The 13,500-nt window shown below is 36.2% G+C and overlaps 1 long non-coding RNA gene across 1 annotated transcript; it reads right to left on the reverse strand.

The window, feature by feature from the left end:
* Window positions 1-10,150: 10,150 nt before the first annotated feature.
* LOC121733270 lies at window positions 10,151-13,189 on the reverse strand. The gene is made up of 3 exons (XR_006036537.1): window positions 13,151-13,189; window positions 10,244-10,388; window positions 10,151-10,166 (listed from the first exon to the last, which is right to left on the reverse strand). It is a non-coding gene; the product is annotated as an uncharacterized LOC121733270 (long non-coding RNA).
* Window positions 13,190-13,500: the final 311 nt, after the last annotated feature.

Genomic DNA, 13,500 nt, shown 5'->3' on the forward strand with positions numbered 1-13,500 from the left:
GCTCGCCTCAGCCAGAATAGTGATAGAAATCGAATACAGAGAGAAAGAGAATCATCTGTAGAGCGTGAGGCTCGCCTCAGCCAGGATAGGGATAGGCATCGAATACTGAGAGCAAGAAAATCATCCGCACAGACACATACGAGTAGCAACACCGAACAAAACGAACAACCAAACAGCCACAGACCCGAGAGAGTAACTAATTCATGGGTAAATAAAGAAAATTCTGCCAATTTTTGCGAAACTTTTATCGTTTACGCAGCACAATAGGAAAAATCACCCGATTTTGAAACATTCTTCATTGGTGCTCCGCTTCTATTGGTCTTAGCGTGATAATATATTATAGGCTACATCCTACTAATATTATAAAGGCGAAAGTTTGTTTGGATGTATGGATGTGTGGATGTATGGATGTTTGTTACTCTTTCACGCAAAAACTACTGAACGGATTTTAATGAAACTTTACAATAATATAGCTTATACATCAGAATAACACATAGGCTACAATTTTAACCGACTTTCAAAATGGGGGAGGTGTTATGTTCGTTTTCTTATATTCAACGATTACTCCGCCGTATGTTACCCGATTTTTATATTCACAAAAGTGGTGATCTGATGAAGGATCCATAAGTAATCGAGGGAACTCCTCAAAACTTATAGGGAAACGTGTGGTGACTTCGGTTTCGTGAGAAGTATTCTAAGCATATGCTACCAACAAGTAAGATTTTGCACCGAGATATACCTGGTATACCGTGGTTCGGAAGGTGCTGAGAGAACTCCTGATTCTTTATAGATACAAGTTTGGGAGTTTCGGCGTTGTTTTAAGAACAGGAACCATATGCTACTATGCATATTACATTCATCATCATCATCATCATCATCACTACCATATTATACCATTTCATAGTCTTTTAGATCGAGACTCGAGTTTGTCAAGCGATAATTAAAAAAAAATCTTTATTTTATTTCTAAAAATAGTTTGACTAAGTATAGGCTATATTATATAATATATTATCACGCTAAGACTAATACGACCGAAGAAACTCAGGAAAATGCGGGAAAAACGGGGAAAATATTTTTTATGGGAAAATGTACGGTTTCTGTAAAATTCCTAATTTACGCGGGCGAAGCCGCGCGGGACATCTAGTGAATGATAAAATACTGTAGAGTTCCATCGGTCCGCGCGTGACGTGTATAAGTTAAGTATATACTTATACAGGCTACAAGCATTGTTAGTAATCGATACTAATATCCATACTCAATACTTACTGTACTTGAAATAATATACTTACTGCGTGAACTTTTAATGGTTGTTTTCCCGCAGTAAAATGATTCTATCTCAGATTTGTGAAGTTTTTTTTAATCAAAAATGAAATTCGGCCGGGTCATTGCCGTTCGCGCCTATCGGCATAAAGTTACCATAACTTACGTCATACTTGAAAATATTTTTAATAAAAAAAAATACTTGCAGGATTCGATAGTAGGTACTACTATTATAGGTACCTAAATATAATTTATATAATTGGAATCTCGGAATCGGCTCCAACGATTTTTATGAAATTTAGTATATAGGGGGTTTCGGGGGCGATAAATCGATCTAGCAATTAATAATTTTTAGAAAATGTCATTTTATTCGTGATTTATCGAATACCGAGCAAAGCTCGGTCAAATATCTAGTTATAATAATAATAATAATAATATCTATGGACGCTTCACGCTGACGCTGTATCTCAAGAACCACTACAGCTGCTAGACTTCTGAAATTTACACAGATTTTGTATATCTGTATTCTGTTGCCGCTATAATAACAAATACCGAAAACAAAATAAAATAAATATTTAAGGGGGGCTATAGGTACAACATATTTTATGTCCTTTCCCGGGACTCAAAGTATCTCTATACAAAATTACAGGAATTTTGTATTTCGCTATTTTGGTTAACCAAAGATTTCTGTATTACAATCAGAGACCAGCCATATTACAATCGAAAACACTCAATATATTTTTTAGTTTTGGAACTAAAAATTGTATCTCAAGCTCTTTAAATAATGTGCTTGTATCAAATGTCAATGCACTATTTAGTATTTTTGCTGTGAATCTGTTTCCGTCCGTCGTTATAATTGATAAAAATGAAAAATAAACGTAATATCATTAAGATAGATTATTTATCTATGCATAATATTAAGTACAATATATTGTAGTGACTAGTGAGCGTTTTCATAAATCAGATAACTCGCAATAAAGTAAGTTATACAGGGTGTACAAAATAAAGTGATATTAATACATTGTGATTTGTGGTCTACATATTATCTAGACCCATTCTGGTCCCTTAAATTTAAATTTTATTTTAATATTATTATTAAATATTAAAGTAGGTACACATAGCTATAACAAAATAATGTGTGAAAAATTCAAGTGCCTAACTCTTGCTATTATTGATGTACTTAGAGCGAAAAAGGCCGAAAAAATCACGTTTGTTGTATGGGAGCCCCCCTTAAATATTAATTTTATTTTGTTTTGAGTATTTGTTGTTATAGCGGCAACAGATATACACAATTTGTGAAAATTTCAGAAGTCTAGCTATAGCGGTTCTTGCGATACAGCTTGGAGACAGACAGACGGACAGACGACGAAGTCTTAGTAATAGGGTCCCGTTTTTACCCTTTGGGTACGGAACCCTAAAAAGGCCAAAAAAATACGTTTTGTTGTATGGTACTGGGTACGCGGTACGCCCATGTATTTGCATATTTCACACACAGAATCAGCCGTCAATTTATTTTCTCACTTTTTGCCATCAGATTTAGGTAGACCCATAATTTTAATTTAGTTTTTTTTTGTTGTGTTCAAAAATATGGATGAAAACACAATACTTATTAAATTATATTATTAAGTCTATTCAATTCAAACCTACTTTTAACCTTGATGGTATCTTTAGTATGTAAGTTTCTTGTAAGTTTAAACCACTTACTATAGCCTCTCTAGCAATATTTTAAAACATATAAACTAACTTAATTTTTGTTAAAAAATATTATACTAGTAAGTATGTACTACTACGGCCAATTATCATATTAATCACCCAACCATCAAACGTAGCTATTATGATAAATTTAATTGCTTTCTACATAATCAGAACGTTTAAATGCTTAAACTGTCTTACATTTTATTATAATGCAGCTTAAACTTAGGGGATAAAGCACAAAGTTACTTATAATCAAAAATAATATTTTACTTTTCGACCTTGCTTTATAAAATTATGATTTGTGGCTTCTCCCGCCTAGAAAGTCACTCAGACCTCTGTAATTTTGAGGTATATTCTTAAACATGTTAAAGTTAAGAATAATATGTTGAAGTTAAGAATAATTATAATATGTTGAAGTTAAGAATACCAATGTAATATTATAAGCATTTACTTGGTTACTTAATAATCTGCATGGCTTAGAAGTTAGAACGGAATAGAGTATCTTTATCGCACGAATTTGTAATTTATTATACGACGTTTCAAAGGTCTTAACATTAATTATGTATAGTTCTTACATTATGCTAGGTATACAAATTTTTAATGGCGTGCATTTTTTAAGAAACTGTTCTGTCTATCCCCGCGTTCCATTTAGCGTGAAAAACGACCAAAACGTTCAAAATGCCTCCTATTTTGAGCGTTTTGATCGTTTTTAACGCTTAATGGAATGCGCCTCTTGTTGAAAGTTATTCAATTTTGAATTTAAGCCCGGCCGCACATTTTCCGAAATTTCTGATCAGAAAAATTCGGACGCCCACCGGAACGCACTCTGTTTATACATTTTGTTGTAGACCCCGCACACTATCAGAATTTCTTACGTGTCAAAATGTATGAGCGGGGCGGGGCGTCCGAATTTGTCTTATCAGAAATTTGGATAATGTGCGGCCGGGCTTAAACTCTGAATTGTTTTTAACTCTTTCCTATAACTTTGTCCGTGGACTGTAACTTCATAGTAAAATTATTAACACTGCCGTACCAAAGTATGTATCATCGTGGAAATTGATTTCTAGGCAGTTGACGGACCTACGTCATTTGGTCGGCGTATGTCATTTCGATGTTAGCTGTCATGTGATAGTCGATGACCGATCGACGATCACATGACAGCTAATGGCGAAGCGATGGGTTTAACATAACGCGACCAAGTTACAGTGGTCCGCCATCTGCCTAGGAAATCTAGGAATCGACTTAGGTAATAGGTATACTATCAGAGAAGTCGATTCCGTCGAAAGGTCTACCAGAATCTGTTGGCAAATTTTGACAGCAGATTTTGATTTTGATCATTGGATAAACTTATATACAGTGTGTAACAAAAATAAGTGATAATACTTGAGGGTGTGTACGTGTTCCTTGTAGAGAGTTCAATGTGAAAGTAGCAGCTCTGGAAGACGATTTTTTTTTCACTTATGTATGGGCAAGGGCCCGAGCGTCACGAGTTTCCCCATACAAAAATGAAAAAAATTTTTGGTCTTTCAGCACTACTACTTTCACAGTGAACTCTCTATAAGGAACACGTACACACCCTAAAGTATTATCACTTATTTTTGTTACACCCTGTATATTTGCATGTTTCACACACTCTTTTGAATAATTTACTCTTTTGAATAAAAATATAATTTTATACAACAATATATGAATGTATTTACAACACAAATTATAGAATAGAATAGAATATTTTTATTGCAAGAATGTAGTGTTACATAGGTCTTAACATTAATTAATATATTGTTCTTATACATTCTGCCATACAAATGGCGTGCAATTGAACATCGAAAATATCAGCTACTGAACTATAATAAGTAATTACAAAATACGATAGGATTCAATTAAGTGCTTATTATTTTATCAAAATTAGTGTAACAATGTCAAGGTAATGTCAGAAAGTTAATTAATTAAATATAATTTAGTGTTAGTAATAGTAAAATGCGAAAGTCAAAATGGAAGTCTTAAGTTATATTATAATAAATAAATTTCTGGTACATTACATTGGCTCTGACGCATGAGACATGTATTCATTTAAACAATAAAAACAATGTTTTAGCAACCATTTGCATATCTCTCTTTTAAAGGCAGTTAAAGGTAATTCCTTAAATCGATTAGGCAGTTTATTATATATTTTTATAGCATTTACGTAAGCATTTCGCTTGCAAATGTCCATTTTCCATTTTACATTATAAACAAAATAAGTACTTATTTACTTATTAATACATAACTTAATAGAAAAAAAAAGTAAGTTACAGCGGGAAATATATATTACATAGTTTACGATATACTGTGGTTAAAATAAAAGTCGAAGTTGATAATCGAAAACGACGAAAAGTGTCAAAAGTTAAAGGGTTATGTACTACGGTAAAAAATACTTAGATATTAGCCCTTACAGCAAAACCGTGGCATCTTTTACGAATGTTGCAAAGACAACACACACGCACTGCGCACACATTGTCTAAAGATAATGCCTGATGCCTTTATGCTGGCCATACACCATCCTTCCTATGGCATGACTCATGCCAATCCACTCCCACACACGGTTAGTTCTAACTGATCCAATCGGAAGCGTCATGCCGATTGGACGATAGAAAGGATGGTGTATGGCCACCATTAGATTAGAAATTTTGTAAAAAAAATGTGACACATATTATACATGCACATCTGAACTATGTACAAGAATTACACAATCATTCTAACCTTCCACTCTGTTTTCATACAATACCAATCACAATATTATGCGAATGTGAGTTTCTTACGCCGGTTCTTCTCGCCGGGTTTTAAAATTGTGCGAGTTTCTTACGCCGCTTTTTCACGCCGTAGTTGTTTATGAATAATTGGTATTATGGTGATGTGTGATAAGCTTTAAAGCAATCCTCTACACACAATGGCACGCGACAGGATTCGCAACAGTGTGAGGTTTGTTGATTTTTTTTGCCATTTTTCAGGCAAACAAAGCAACGCTTCCTGATTTTCCGGCCTGTTGAGGTCCTCACTGTTGAATCCAATAACACAGGCCAATGTGTAGAGAGGATAAATCTATCGGGTTGATCGTGCGTAGATCTACTGCTAGACGCAGTACGTTTACGGCTTTCCGGACAATGTAATAGATGTTTTGAAAGGATGGTATCTACAAGTTGAAGGCGATAAGCCAAATGATCATGGTGTTTATGAGTAGATGATTCTACAAGAATGCGAGAGTTGAGAATGGATACATTGAGAAGGTGTTTAAAAAGCTTCATGTACCATTTTTTGCAACGTTTCCTTTCTAATAAATAAGGCTCCAACATCTGATCTTTCATGTCTAAACCCCTCATGTATTTATTGTAGTCCAGCACCACTTGTGGTTTAAAGGGTACTGCCCGAGATGATGGTCTAGAAGAGACCGTAGGCAAGGCTGTAGATGCTCCATGACAAGTGGAAACCATGGTTACTCGTTTCTTGTCTTGCCATGATAATACAGTGACATCGCCTGAATGTCTGGCGATGTACTCTCCCCTATTAAGAGGAGCCTTACTTATTACAATGGGAACGTCGCGATGGGAAGATCTCAACGTACCAACGCAGTCCGTACCATTGAGTTTCAGAAATCTAGCTAATAGGGGGGAATTGTACCAATTGTCCATAAACAATCTATACCCTTTGTTTAGTAAGGGACCGATGAGCTTTTTTACAACAGCTATGCTTTTAAGCACTCCGGGCGACTGCTTCAGATCTGTTGCGGACTGCTTACCGGTGTACACAATGAACGACCACAGGTAACCGGTGGTGCTCTCACAAAGCTCGAACGTTTTGATCCCAAACTTAGATGCTTTGTTCCGATTATACTGTTTGAAATTCAATCTGCCTTTCCAAAGTGTAAGGCTTTCATCTATACAAATGTCTTTACTTAAAATATAATTTGATTGAAAAGCTGAATTTAAATGTGTTAATATTGGTTTCAAACGGTGTAATCGGTCAAAGCTTCTGGCGCCAGTGTTGGAGGGATTTTTGTTATCCATAACGGGGTCGGAATCTACAAAATGTAACGCTCTATTTAACATTTCATACCGTCTTCGTGTAAAGATGCGTCTGAAAACTTCCGTTTTCAAGAGAGGATCGACAGAAAAACAACTAGTAGCAGTTGGCATTCTGACGATCCCCAACATCATCCAGAACGAAAAGAGGCATAAAATTTCGTGCAAATTTGTGGGGACCCATTCAGCCTGGAATGCAGCAGAAGAAATTTTTGAAGCATGAAGGTTCGTTTCGGCCACTATTAAACCTAAGACCTCATCGCTCCAATAGGAACGAAAAGCGTCATAGGCTGAATCGAAATACCAAACCGAACCAGTACGCTTTGGCTGAAAATTTTGTTCTTGACCTTGATAGGTATCCATAGGATACCATTCAAAGTCAAGGTTCTGGCGTTCCAGTCTATAGAGGGCATCGGCTCCATCCCTGGCGTCGACAAATTCATCCTCATCTTCGCTCTCGCTAGCGACCCCTTCTCGTTCAGTCCTATCGACCACGGCATCACCTTGCAATCTCCTCTGTCGACTCCTCAATACATCCATCGCCAATCTAAGCAATTCAGGAGGAACGTCGTCATCGTGTAGCCATATTTCACGGAGTGGCTGTCCCAACGCCCACTGTCGTCCTCCTCTATGGGCCCGGTTCGGATACCTACCCCCGCGTGCACTCTGTCCTCGCACACCCCTGACTCCCCTTCGACCACCCCTTCTCCCACTGGTTCCTCTATCTCTTTCATGCTCTCCTATTTCATACAATGGGTGGGTATCCGGGGCAAAAAACTCATCGCTCGGTGTCTGGTCGTCGAGGGGCGCACCATACAGCAGAACCAGGTCCTCTGGTCTGGCGCTCTGGTCGCCCGTGATAGTGGCACTATGGAAGCAAAAAAAATTTAGAATTGATTTATACACTAATAACTAGTATAAATTATTCGCGAACAACATACAATAGCACACTTACGATTCTGACGAAAACGACAATGGCGAACGTGACCTATCGCGGGACATCGCTCGTCGTGGAGGCATTGTTGGGTCGTGCTGACAAAAAAAAAATAATGAAGAAATCCTATATATCACTATCGTAAACCTAACAAATTAACCAATGCATACCATTCGCGACAGCCTCTCGCGGCGCTCTGGGGACGTGAAGTGTAGTGGAGCCTCCAGTGAGATATCTCCATCGCTATCTTCACCCTAGGCCAACATAAAAAGCATAATTTATACACTGTAACCCATGAGTTTTATAACTATTTATAGCCACATCACTACATAATATTATAAAACAAAGTCGCTTTTTAGGGTTCCGTACCCAAAGGGTAAAAACGGGACCCTATTACTGAGACTTCGATGTCTGTCCGTCTGTCTGTCTGTCTCCAGGCTGTATCTCAAAAACATGTAGACACTTGAAATTTTCACAAAATCCTCAATTATATGTGTACTTCAATAGGTATTAATAAAATTAAAATAAATAATTAAGGGAGGCTCCCATACAAAAACACGATTTTTCCCTACTTTCGCTCTTTAAGAGGATTCCACACCGCCATTTTTTCCATACAAACGTTGTCCCCTGTTTCCTCCCTGGATAATGCTAGTAGAGTTATAATTTTTTTCCTGAATATCAACGGCCACTAATACAATGTCCCTATGTTTTCTTTTTTTTCATAATTTAATTATTAAATAAGATATAAACGTTCAAAAACCCAAAAAAATGGCCAGATTTTCCACTGTGTTCAAACGTCCAGAAAACAGATTTGGATAGATTATACAAAAAAAGCAAAACATAGGAACACAGCTCAAGCCTTTTTTTAATCTTTAATGAAAAAAGTACTTAAATCGGTTAAGTTTTGGAGAAGGAATCAGGGGACAACGAATCGTTGATTTTCTGGATTTTCTGCAGTTGTCTCTATCGCGTTCTGCGGTATAGGCTTGAGGTAAGGGAGACAGCTATAGATATTACACGTACTTTTTTTTCATTTCTCTAGCCGCTGTGGTATCCTCTTAACTGTACGGAACCCTTCGTGCGCGAGCCCGACTCGCACTTGGCCGATTTTTTTTCCCTCATGTCCCTTTGTTCCCTTTAATCTTTAAAACTACGCAACGGATTTTGATGCGGTTTTCTTTAATAGATAGAGTGATGAGTATAAAAACATTCATTAAATAGTGGAAAAATACAGTTAATTGGGGTTTCTAATGTGATGTCGTAAATAATTACATTTCTTTCCGCTTACATTGCAAACGCAGGCTGAACCCTACAAGATTTATTAAAATAATGTGCTAAGTATAATTGTACACAATGAAAAGGTCTACAGAAAACTCCGCGATTATACAGGGTATAACAAAAATAAGTGATAATACTTTAGGGTGTGTACGTGTTCCTTGTAGAGAGTTCACTGTGAAAGTAGCAGCGCTGAAAGACCAAAAATTTTTTTCACTTTTGTATGGGGAAACTCGTGACGCTCGGACCCTTGCCCATACAAAAGTGAAAAAATTTTTTGGTCTTTCAGCGCTGCTACTTTCACAGTGAACTCTCTACAAGGAACACGTACACACCCTAAAGTATTATCACTTATTTTTGTTACACCCTGTATATGTCTATTGTCTATCACTTATGGATATCCCACAATAATTTTTTTTGGTCATTTACTTTTAACTTCAAATAATGGTCAATAATCCTTATTCAATTAAATACTTTAAGTAAATACATTATTGATTTAATATAGATTTATATGGCCCTTTACAGCATATTATGATTTAAATTAATATTTTCGAAGATACCTATTATAGATTTAAAAATTGCGGGACGACTTTTGCGGCAGTACTAAGTCGGGCCACGGGTAGTAATGAATATAAATCAAAACTACTGAATCAATTTTAATCATTTCTTCAGTGAGTGACATCGGCTTTAATATATTTTATACCCGTGCGAAGGCGGGACGGGTCGCTACTCACTAGTCTATACATATAAAAATGGATTTTCAATTGTGTTAGTAACGCTATAACTCGATAACAGCTGAACCGATTTGGCTAATGTTGGTCTTAAAACAATCCTGGAAGTCCAGGGAAGGTTTTAAAGTGACACCATAAAACCATTATCACTTCAAAGAGTTCTGGCGGTGGATGGCGCGAGGGTGGACTGCTAGCCCTCGTGTTGCAAGTTTCAAACTAAAACACGAAGAGAAACGTCCATGCAAAAAACTGCCACCCAAAGCAAAAAATAAACAAAAATAGGTTTAACCAACCTCGTCTTCCAGGTCCGTTTCAATCATCTCTGATCCATCGGATTCACCCTCTTCATAAGAAATCTCGACCTCATCTTCATATACGAGCTCGAGGAAATCTTCAGGTGCCACAGGGGGATCCTGATCGCCGCGCCAGTTTGACATGCTTTATAATAAAACAAAAAAGAATAAAATTAAATTCAAAATTTAAAAAAACCCCCGCCAAACAACTTTAAAAAGTAATGAAATAATATTTACTGCCTTTAAGTTCAAATAATTCCTAACTTGTGTAAAGTAATATTTTAGTCCATAATTGATGTCAAGGTGTGTCGGGGGACCGCTAAATGTGTAGATGTTTGATTTCTCATAACATTATAGTTTAAGGATCAGTATTCACAGCGAACTGAATCGAGATAATCAGGTGCAGCGACTTGGCGGTTGTAGGTTGTAGTTTCCTTGGCGGTCCCCCGACACACCTTGACAACAATTATGGACTAAAATATTACTTTACACAAGTTAGGAATTATTTGAACTTGAAGGCAGTAAATATTATTTCATTACTTTTTAAAGTTGTTTGGCGGGGGTTTTTTTAAATTTCTTAATTTAATTTTATTTCATACTTTTTAAACTTGTGTTGGTTATAGTGCAGAATATTAATTCCTATCAACAGAATCATATTCTCATGATTACCATTTATCAATGTCCTTTTCGATGAGGCCGTTAATATGAGCCCAAACATGAAACCTCCACTTTGGGTTCATACGATGCTGCAGCAGCAGCATGTAAATATTTAGTGTTTATCTACTTCTTACTGGTTGTCGCAATCAAAATGAGCCCAAACACGAAACCTCTGCTCTAAGTTGGCGAGGAGTTGGATATCCTATTAATTACCAGGTGATGCTGCAACACCAGGTCAACTTTCTATTATTATGTGTATACGTATATTATATATTTACAACTAGAATGAATTATAAAACCCATCAAACGACTACAAGTTGCTAACGGCCTTTCATGAACCAGATAAACCCTGATTGTCCAGCACTGAGCAGGCTGATGATGATGAATTATAGCTAAGAACACTCTCGATCATGTCAGCTTTCAAACAAAAAAAACAAGATCAAAATCGGTCTACCCGTTTGGATGCTACGATGCCACGGACAGATACACACACAGACAAACAGAGACAGACAGACAGACAGACACGTCAAACTTATAACACCCCTCTTTTTTGTCGGGGGTTACAAATCAATAAACGCAATATATATATATATATATATATATATATATATATATATATATATAGAATGGTCTAAGTTCTAACCTAACCTAACCAACTTTTGGACTTTCTGGATTGTGTTTGTTTTTGTTTGAATGGAGCTGCGTCCATCCATTTCATAATCCCGTAATTTCTCCTCGAATATTTGTTGACATTTTAATTCACTCGTATGTGCCTCCACAATTTTTGTCTCTATAATAACACTAATTGTAATTTTTATTAACTACTTTCTTTCCGAAAAACAACCACAAACACCAACAAACACCTGCTAGTTGACGCCATATTGTAAATAAAACGCACCTAGCGCCGCAGCGGTGCGCGCTGAACTACTTCAATTAGACGGCGGCTTTTGAATCAGCTGTAGTGTTGAACGTTTTGAGCGACTAAAATATTCAATATAAAAGCTAGACGTGTGATTTAATGGCGTTGTTCAGTCAAAGGGCTAGCTGTTTGATTGAACGACTATTTAAACCAGTCGGCTGCGACATATATATTATGTGCTTATTTTAACAAAATGTAATTAAGGGCCTTCCCTACGGAGATATTTTGAGTCTTGAGAAAGCACACAGGATATTATTCTTCCCAGAAAATGTATGGTTCCCTATTGTAATGTATTGTATATCAGGCTTTGTCGAACGATTGATCAATATAACCGCTTTAGCTAATTTTCTAAAACTTTGTCCTCCCTCTTGTTGAGTTTTGTGGTCCCACTATATAATAATTAACTAGCTGTTGCAGTCGACTTCGTCCGCATTAGTATAGTAGATCACGTCCCAAGTATTATTTATTGTACAGAAATATTCAATGTACAGCATTGACTTTCCTACGATTTTATTATCTATACTAATATTATAATTGGGAAGAGTTTGTTTGTTTGTTTGTTTGAACGCGCTAATCTTAGGAACTACTGGTCCGATTTGAAAAATTCTTTTACTGTTGGATAGCCCATTTATCGAGGAATACAGGAATGAAATAATTATATATTATTAACACGGGTTTAAGGTAAGAATAATATATATGTAGTGTTATTTATTAAACATACCTGTCACCTGTGGCTTCCATCTCCATAATTAATATTTAGATTTTTGGCCGAGGTGAACAAAAATATCATGTCTTAATGTTATAGGATTTTCCAGGCAAATAGCCTTACACTGCAGCTGCACAACGCTTACCTGTCAGGGCCTCATGCGCTTTTGTTATTTTGTTGTTAAGTAACAAAGGGTTTTAAGGTCAGTGCGATGGAGCAACTACCTGACTTGAAGAATACAAGCAATTTTAAACCTTACATTAAAGTAGAAAAATCTATTTTTGACCTTCTAAATTGGCCATTTTGCCGTATGTGCGCCGGCGGGACGCCGTTTTGAATGCATTGTACGTCAAATTGATTTTGGTTATTTTACTAAAATTAGGCATAATACGACGATGAATAGTTTTGTAGACGAGTTATATTTACTTATTTAGGTTTTTTACTTCATTTATTTACAAACAAAGTAAGAAAATCACGTCTGAATCAGTCCCATAGAAACAGTGCATAGAAACCAATTTTTTCAAGTGAAATCTATAAGTTATTACGATGTATTTCTTTCAGTATCTGCTAAAAATACTTATAATGAGTAAAATAAACTATGTACCAATAAAAAAACAGTACTTACATTCGAGAAAACCAGAAAAAACTTCGAACAAACAAAGTATATAAACACAACACAGGTGATGTAGTTTCTATCCTCTTTGACAGGTGACACTTGACAAATGACAAATGACAGAACCATGCGGCATGCACAGAATATTGTTTATATTATACAGTTCGACACATAAAGTTATTATAATATTATGACCTACTAGGTATATTAACTTTATGGTTCGACAAGGCTTTAAATGAACAACGGGCGCTGCTGGTAAAGGAGATCTGTCAAAAATGACGTTTTTGAGTAGGTAGTTCTTCAAAAATTATTCTCCGCGTAACTTCGTGGGGATTTTTTATGTTAGAGTTATCTTTAAAACA

The sequence above is a fragment of the Aricia agestis genome, chromosome 13, assembly GCF_905147365.1.
Source record: "Aricia agestis chromosome 13, ilAriAges1.1, whole genome shotgun sequence".
Taxonomy (NCBI): domain Eukaryota; kingdom Metazoa; phylum Arthropoda; class Insecta; order Lepidoptera; family Lycaenidae; genus Aricia; species Aricia agestis.